Genomic DNA, 9,075 nt, shown 5'->3' with positions numbered 1-9,075 from the left:
TAATTTGATACCCACAATCATCCATTTTAAAACTATATGGAAAGCATTTCTTTAAAAGTTAGACATTTAAAACACTTCTCCTTCTCCTAGAACTCATATTTCCATTCTTATCACCCGACAGACTCTCAATCTAATGCAATATAATCTAATGCTCAAAGCCTTTTAATCACGACCTTTTCACACTGCTATGCCATAAACACATGTGTATAGATTAAAATTTAAATGTTTCATTTCCTGGAACCGTAAGATTCTAGGAACAAAATGTTTTCTTCTGGACTGATTTTTCTTCCACTTGTTATTTCAATAACATAATAATAGTGACTATATAAGCAAATACATTGAAGTCATCGATTAGGAGGATTTTATTGATAAACAAAATTCTATAGGTAAGACATCTCTTAGTGATATGTAAGTGAAAGGGAACAAAAGGAGTTTTGTTATAGGTATGTCACGTCGTTACTCAAACTTCCAGAACATTACCCCCAAATCACATGATATTCTATTCTTAAAAAAGCTATTTTTAATGATCTAATCCATATATTAATATAAGCTTGCTGAAATTCCCTTTCATTTTTTACGAAGGCATTGCATTGGAAACCTTATACTTGAAAAGATTTTGTTTCCTGGGAGTTAGGATACTGATCACAAATCGCAAGTGATTTTCTTAATTTCTGGAAACTTTACCAAAAAGTCTTTACCAGTATTTTCCAAATGATCAATAATGTTATTAATTATACTCATTACTCTTTTATTTAGACACATTGTTTAGTCTGGTACATGTAAGTGTCGGAAAGTTTGAATACTACTAACTATTCTACTATTCTATTATACTACTAACTACTTACTATACTAACTATCTCATAAAATGCTTTTATCTTATTGCATGCCTTAAATGCATTTCAAAATTTGGTGGGGGGCTCCTACGTGGCTCAGTCAGTTAAGCATCTGATTCTTGATCCTGGCTCAGGTCATGGTCTTATGGGATTGAGCCCCAAGTCAGGCTCCAAACTATAAGTGCAGAGCCTGCCTGGGATTCTTTCTGTCTCCTCTCTCTGTGCTCGACCCCTGGCTCTCTCTCTCACTGTCTCTCTCAAAATAAACAAGTAAATATTTTAAAAAATTTATGTCACAGGTTTAATTCTCTTTATATATGGAAAATGTTAAATGAATCAACTAATCGTCAAAGTCAGTCCTCAGTCAGCCTAATCAGGCCGCTTTCTCCCACGAAACAACGGACTTCTNCTGCTTCCTCCTAACTGACTACAGGCTAATCTGATCAATGAATTCTCAAGACTGGGTTAATAGGTATAAAACTTCACACCAAAAGGCTGATTTGATTATAAGAATTTAAGACACCAAAGGGCCTTGGTGGAGCTTTGGGGGAAACAAAAATCTTCTATAGGAAACTCAAAAGCTAAAATATATTTTTAAATATTTTTAAGATATTTTTTGCATTCAGGAAATTGTTTACTGACTAAAATATATTAAGCACTAATATGCCAGTCACTATGTTTTCCACAATAGTTCAATTAATTCTCATGTCTATGAAGTAGATGTGTTATATTTCTCTTAAGGAAAATTGAGGCTTGGGGCTCATGGCTGGATCAGTCAGTAGAGCATGCAACTCTTGATTTCGGGCTTGTGAGTTCAAGCCCCACCTAGGGTGCAGAGATTACATAAAAATAAAATCTTAAGGGTACCTGGATGGCTCAGTCAGTTAAAAGCCTCTTGATTCAGATAGGTCATAATTTCACACATCATCAAGTTTGAGCCCTGATTTGGACTCTGCACTACACTTAGGATTCTCTCTCTCTCCCTCTCTGCCCCTCCCCCACTCTCTCTTTCTCTCTCTCTAAATAAACTTACACAAAATTTTTAATAAAATATTAAAAAAAAAGAAAATAGAACTGAGGCTCAATAAGGTTCAGTGGCTGAGCCAAGATTACAATAGCTGGCAAGCGGAGGATCTACAATGTGAACTCAAGTCCAACTCCAGGCATTGCTTTTGACCATTCCATACCACTCATGAGTAATCTTCACAGAATCTCATCTAATCCTAACAGTGACAACAAAATTGCCAGGTAGGTGTATCATTTCCATTTTGTAGATGAGGAAACTACAGCTGTAAGCTACCAAGTCAGGATCAAAAATCATTGTCACTGGGTTTGGGGCATTGCCATTCTGAACAATCCAGACATTGCTGTAAACTTCGGAGAGGATACAGGATTAGAATACAGGTGCGGGGCTGGGAAACAGTAAATTGCTACAAGTCTTTCCTTTCAGGCAGCCACATAGTATGGTTCAGGAGATCTGGAAAGGACTCCTGGCAATGACTGAAGTTCCACCAATAATACAGGTGCATTCTTGGCATAAAGACAGTCTCTGCCTCTTCGTCTCTCTCTCTCTTCCTTTCTGCCTCCCTCCTCTCTTGCTGTTTTCTTTTTTTTTTTTAATGTTTTATTTATTTTTGAGAGAAGGATAGAGACAGCATGAGCAGGGGAGGGTCAGAGAGAGAGGGAGATACAGAATCCGAAGACAGGCTCCAGGCTCCGAGCTAGCGGTCAGCACAGAGCCCATGAACGCGGGGCTCGAACCCATGAACCGTGAGATCATGACCTGAGCTGAAGCCGGAAACTTACCGACTGAGCCACCAAGGCGCCCCGCTTGCTGTTTTCAAAACGCATTTATGTATTTATTAATTTAATGTTGTTAAGTTTATTTATTTATTTTCAGAGAGACAGAGAGAGAGAAAGAGAGAGCACTGGTGACTGGGGGAGGGGCAGAGAGACAGGGAAAGAGAGATTCCCAAGCAGGATTCTCTCTGCAGACAGCGGGGGGCCCTATCTCAAAAACAGTGAGATCAGGACCTGAGCCAAAATCAAGAGTCAGATGCTCAACCAACTGAGCCAGACAGGTGCCCCTCAAAATGCTTTTAGCCTGAGAGAGGTAACAATTCACGGCCTTATCAGTTCTTCACATCACAAAATGAAAAAGTACATAAGGGGCAAGAAGAGACATGTTGAAATGGGGGTTGAGTGAATGGGCGAGGGTTGTCTGCTTACAAGGTGCTCTGGGAGTAATTTGGGGGAGCAAGTGAGGGAAGGTTCCAAGGTCCCAGGGTGGGTGAACAGGGCTAGTCCTCTGAAGCCACAGCAGAAATCGCTTCCTCCGACACGAGTCCTTGCTTTCTGTCCGACCCTCAGTCCCAGGAAGGTCTCCTGAAGGAGACGTGGCCGTGGCTTCCCTCAACCCACTTTTTTTTTTTAATATTTTTATTTATTTCTAGGAGAGAGAGAGAGACAGCGTGAGCAGGAGAGGGTCAGAGAGAGAGGGAGTCACAGACTGAAACAGGCTCCAGGCTTTGAGCTGGCAGTCAGCACAGAGCCCGACACGGGGCTCAAACCCACCAACCGCGAGATCATGACCTAAGCGAAAGTCGGACACTTAACCGACTGAGCCACCCAGGCGCCCCCCCTCAACCCACTTTTGTCTCTTTTCACTGGCGATGAAGATGTGTCCTCCAAAGAGAGAGAGAGAAGCAGCAGGAGCACTACGTTCCTCGGGGAGAAGGCGGAGCTGTGGACAGGAAGGCACCTGTGCGGGGTGACAAGAGGCGTGGGGATCAGGCACCGGCCAGACAGAGACACAGAGCGTGCGCTGAGAACCACGCGGAGGGCCCACCGCTCCCCTCAGTTCACAGATGAGGAAACTGCGATGCGCGGTGGGGAAGAGGGTTGTCTGAGCTCACGAGAAGCGTAGGGCGGGGCCTTCAAGCTCAGGAGCTCCTGGTGGCCCCACACTCTGCCCCCGTCCTGGCTCATGCCCCACTGGGACCCTCGCCCAGCATCTTGTTACAGGAGAGGTCGTGTATCAGTGATGACAAGGATTTGTCTGGAACAGTTGCAGGGCCGGTCTGCCCATTGTCATCCCCAGGGCGACCCCGGACACGCGGGGACACCTTTCCCTTGCTCCACTGATGGCCAGAAACTGATGGTAGGAGACTTTCAGGAGGGCCTGGGCATGTCCCATAGGGTCCAGGAGCAAAAAAATCCCAGATGACCATGAGTTAACAAAAGGAACCATCGTTTTCCTTCCGGTGTTATCCAAGTCTAGCTTCAGATACTCCCAGAATGTCAGACTGTTCAGAATGGCACTTATGGCCCCAAACCCAGTGACACTGATTTTTGGTCCTGGCTTGGTAACTCACTGCTGTAGCTGGATGCGGGAGCCTCGGTTTCCCCATGTAGGAAACGGAAATGATACACCTGCCTGGCAGGTTTGTTGTCACTGTGAGGATTAGCCGAGACAGTGTGAGGATTCTTCACGAAGTGGCAAGGAATGGTCAAAAGCAGTGCCCAGGGTTGGACCTGAGTTCACACTGTGGATTCGCTCAGCCGCTGAACCTCGCTGAGCCTCAATTTTCCTTTCTTTTTTTTTTTAAGATCTTATTTTTAAGTAATCTTTATACCCAATGCAGGGTTTGAACTCACCTGCCCAGAATCAAGAGTTGCAGGCTCTACCAACTGAGCCCGCCATGAACCCCAAGCCTCAGTTTTCCTTTTTATAAATGTTCCATTTGCTCTTGTAAAGAATGTATGTTCCACAGTAATTCTGAATTCTTTTCCAAAAAAAATTTTAATGTTTATATTTATTTTTGAGACAGAGAGAGACAGAGCATGAGTGGGGGAGGGCAAGAGACAGAGGGAAACACAGACTCCGAAGCCGACTCCAGGCTCTGACCTGTCAGCACAGAGCCTTATGTGGGGCTCGGACCACGAGATCATGACCTGAGTCAAAGTCAGATGCTCAACTGACTGAGCCATCCAGGTGCCCCTTGAATTCTTTTGAACAGACTTCTTACTGGCATTTTCAAATCTATTAGATAGTTACTGGGTTTGTTGTACCTTGGTTTGTATTGTCTTCCTATTCTATCAGTTACTGGGAAGCATGTTCAAATTGTCTTTTGGTCCATAATGCTTGTGGCAATGGCAGGCCCAATACCTTGGGAACAATCCTTCCAAAAAATCAAAATAGATCCCTTGGGTGTCTCCAAGTCAAACATTTAGATACTAATCACCTCCCACTTCTGCTTTCAGTGTGGGTTAACTCTGGGCTTTGAAGTGAGATACCAGAGTGTAAAGGCTCAGTGTGTTCTGTAACGCACCTGTGGGTTATGAGTGTCCTCTCTGCCTGGAGGCCCCAGACTTTTTTTCAAATGCTCCTTTTTGCTAATTGCTTAGGATGAAACAGTTCACCGGCTTTGTCCTAAGGCAGTCATCCCTTGCTAGTGCAAAAGAACACTAGAGACCTGTCCTCCTTCATCCATCTCAGCTAATACTCTTTCTGAAAAGCACCCCTCCCTCCCATCCCTATTCCCCACTAGAATGCCTCTTTAAGCACATCTCTGGCCCTTAACTTGTATGTATTTCAGGAAACTTGAGTACAAGGGCATTGAGAGAATGAAGTCCATGGATCTATTTGTCATCAACCTGCTGAGCAGACTGAGTAGGTTCAGCCACCTGTCCGTGCCTGTTTGTTTTCCTTTGTTAGTTTTAGCAAACAAAACTTGTGCTCTGAGGGTTTTATGTGTATAACAACAGGGACCCAAAAGGAAAAGTTGGCAGATTAGAACATGCTAGGGTCATAGAACTTAATACCAAATTCATAATCCAACCTTGTCTGCAACTTCATCTGTTGGTTTCGGGTGCAGGAGGAGGCTAGGGTAACAACCTTTGACTTCCTTCAAGTTCCCTTCCTTTCCCCCCAAGTCCATATTTAATCCCATCACAGAGGAAAACTAACTTTCATTCTGAGCTACTCCAGTTCCTTTCTATCCCTCAAGGTGGGACCAAGCATCTCTTCTTCCAAGAAACCTGATACCATGACCCGGACACATGACAATCCCTCTGCATTTATACCTAAGGCACTGACTGTATGCCCCCATTCATCCCTTTTTGTCTGCCCATCCTGGTTTCTGCTTGCTTGGGTCGTAAGACCTAACCGTTCCTTGGGCTAAATACCAACAGATATAGTTAGTCACACCTGCACTCATGAGCAGTGGCCCTTGCCACAGTCTGAGCACAGTGTAGGCTCTCTATGACCTCTAAAGGGTGCCTATTCTTTGTACGAGTATTTACATTTGAAAATATTCCTCCAGATTCCAAGTGATTGACTAGATAATGGTAACAAATGAGGCAATGCCTAAGAGGAGGGTTTGGAGAAGCCAATGGCATTTCCTTTCAACTGTAAACCATGGGCATGGTCACCTTTAAGGAAGATTATACTTCCCTGGATTGGCTAAAAGGGAGGCCACTTGTAGGAACCTTCTAGAAGCACTGGCCTGAAATAAGGAAAAAAAGGCTGCACCAAGATATGGGAAACCCAGAGAGACGGTGTTTCCTGTAGGCATAAGAACTTCCCACACATAGCAGTTTTCCCCAGGGGATGTTAGTCAATGACCCAAGAGAGTCCAGGAGTCTTGGCTAAGGAGAACAAGCTTCTGAAGGTTAAGAAGGAGGGAAATGCCCTGGGAGGCAGAGGTTAGGGGCTTAGGTAGAAAGTGGAGGTAGTAAATTGTCCTTGGACGAAAGAGAAAGAGACAGAGGTTCTGGGTTACTGCCACAGTTTATTTGTCAAGGAATTGAGGCTGATAATATAATGATTCAGGGAAGAGTGCTGTCAAGTAGGAGAGACATTGCCCTGAGACCCTTCCTCTGCCCTCTCCCTGCTTTCCAGCTGCAACAAAAAGAAGTTTCCTCTGGACATCAGGTAGTATTATTATGATACCACTCTGATAGCTGATGGTCATTTTCAGGGCTAGTTGTGAGATATGAAGTAACTGCTGCCACGGTTATGGGTGCATAGTTCCCATTGCTGGTCTCTGGAAGAGAGAAGGGGTAGGTAGTCACTGGCCACATGGTGTAGTGAAATACATTTCCTCCCAAACCCTGGGGGCAAGGATATTTTCTGTGGCTTAGAAGATGGCCACACAGGGCTTCCCTCAGATGCTTTAAGTCCAGTGAGCAAAGACACATAAATGTCAGACCTCCTGAGGTTTGAATAAATCAGATAAGTCTGAAAGTGGAAAACTGGAGCTTGGCCTGGGATGAAAAAGTGGGGATCCCCAGGCAGACTAGGTACCAGGACTAGGGAAGAATAGTGTCCTTCTGTCCATCCCCTCAGTTAGGGGGTCCATAGTTTTTGACAACTGAATAGCAAGAGAGGGGAGCTTATTAGATCCTACCAGAATCTGGAATTCTCATGCAGATTTTTCCACAGTTGGAATAGCAGCATTCATATTTGAAACTACAATCTGAGTGATAGTCACATTTTTTCTTGCAATCGTAGTGGGTAGGAGCTTCCACACATCTTAATAGTTCTAGCGTTGGTTTAACTGAGAAGAAACACATGAGCAATGACTTCAAGAAGAAGACTTTCTCACTATTATTAGCCCCTTAAAGGCCCCAGAACCCATTCCATTGGTTTCTCTTTTCTTCTACCTGTCCAGGGATCTGGTGGCCTTTCCCATTCCTAGACTCAAAATCCAGCTCCCATCCGCTAACAATTCCAGCAACCATGAAGCGACCTCCACGGAACTGAATTAACATCACAGGACCTGAGTCCTGAAACCCAACTCTCAGAACAAAAAGCCCCAAGAGATGTTCTTGTCACCTGCTCTCATTTTACAGGATTGCAGAGAAGAAAAACTGTCTTGTACTTTTCGTGTCTGGGTGAGACAGCCCTCCAAACCTAGCTGTTCCTCAGAAACTTTTGGATATGGATACCACAACCCTCCCCTCCATTATGTTGATTTCAATTCTTTTACCCCAAACATTCCAACCTTCTCTGGGTCAAGCACACGTTTTATTTCTCCTCCCCGTGCCCAGTGTTCTAAAATACCCAATTCCTTAAGCAAAGGGCATATTTCAAGAAATAATGAGTACCCCTTCCCCAATGTGGTGCTCACCCTTGGAACTCCTAACTGGAGGACACAAACCCCCGGTGGCCCAGTCTTGGCTCCATCCACACATGCTCTGTACCCTGCGGAGCTTTCCACCTCCAAAGTCCTCCTCAACAAAACACCACAGTCCCCACAACACACATAAAAACATCATTTCCTGTAGCATCAGGAGACCCTCAAACTTGAGAAGTGCACATTCAGCTTTCCACAGTATCCTGGTTTACAAAAAGGAACCAGTGCTTTCATATATGTCAGTCAGTCCCTGTTTCTTCTGCTTTCAACCCCCTCTTCCTTTTGAAGCTCCACCAGAATACCTACTGAATTTTGGAGATGGAGTTGCAGTCTCCGTTTTGCTTTTAAAACTTCCTGCCACTGGCAAGATCACAAGGCAGCAGAGTGTCAGCAGCTGGAGAAACAACCACTTCATGATGTTAACTCTGGATGTCTGAGCGTGAGCCTGGCAGGAGACCCAGCACTTCAACCAGGTCCTGCAGGGGGTAGCGAAGGGCTCTGGGGTGTGGAGTTGCAAACACGTGACTGGTCTCTCACGGCCCCATCTGGTTCTGCCTCCTCTCCTCCATCCACTGCTCCTTGGCTGGACACACGTGTCCCCTGAGCTACTTCCCTGCTCTTAGGCTTTCTACTCCTCTCATTGCAGAAATGGATTCTTGATAACTTTATCATTTCTTATTTTAGAAATTCGAAAAACACAAAAAAAAAGTACAACAAAAAACAGTAAGATACGATCAGCCATCCGTTAGCTAGATAGATAATAGTGTCATTTGCCTTTCGTGAAAGATAACTTTAGAATTGATGTCCCAATAAAAAAAGATATTTATTGTAAAAGCATTTTTATATTTTAAAAGCCATTAAAGAGTATCAAAATGTAAGTAAATTTTAAAAATCACTAGAAACTTAAAATTTTTTTTAATGTTTATTTATTTTTGAGAGAGAGAGAGCACGAGAGGGGGAGGGGCAGAGAGAGAGAGGAAGGAAGACACAGAATCCAAAGCAGGCTCCAGGCTCCAAGCTGTCAGCACAGAGTCCGACGCAGGGCCCGAACCCACGAGCTGTGAGATCATAACCTGAGCTGAAGTAAACGCCCAACTGACTGA

At 44.3% G+C, this 9,075-nt stretch overlaps 1 long non-coding RNA gene across 1 annotated transcript; it reads right to left on the bottom strand.

The window, feature by feature from the left end:
* Positions 1-6,625: 6,625 nt before the first annotated feature.
* Positions 6,626-8,323, bottom strand: LOC144233563 (uncharacterized). Its single transcript, XR_013335706.1, has 3 exons — positions 8,279-8,323; positions 7,244-7,393; positions 6,626-6,880 (listed from the first exon to the last, which is right to left on the bottom strand). It is a non-coding gene; the product is annotated as an uncharacterized LOC144233563 (long non-coding RNA).
* Between the last annotated feature and the right edge of the window lie 752 nt (positions 8,324-9,075).

This window comes from Crocuta crocuta, unplaced genomic scaffold (assembly GCF_008692635.1).
Source record: "Crocuta crocuta isolate KB4526 unplaced genomic scaffold, BGI_CrCroc_1.0 scaffold71, whole genome shotgun sequence".
NCBI classification, from domain to species: domain Eukaryota; kingdom Metazoa; phylum Chordata; class Mammalia; order Carnivora; family Hyaenidae; genus Crocuta; species Crocuta crocuta.
The sequence above is the reverse complement of the archived record's forward strand: the minus strand, read 5'-3'. Positions and strand labels throughout refer to the sequence as shown.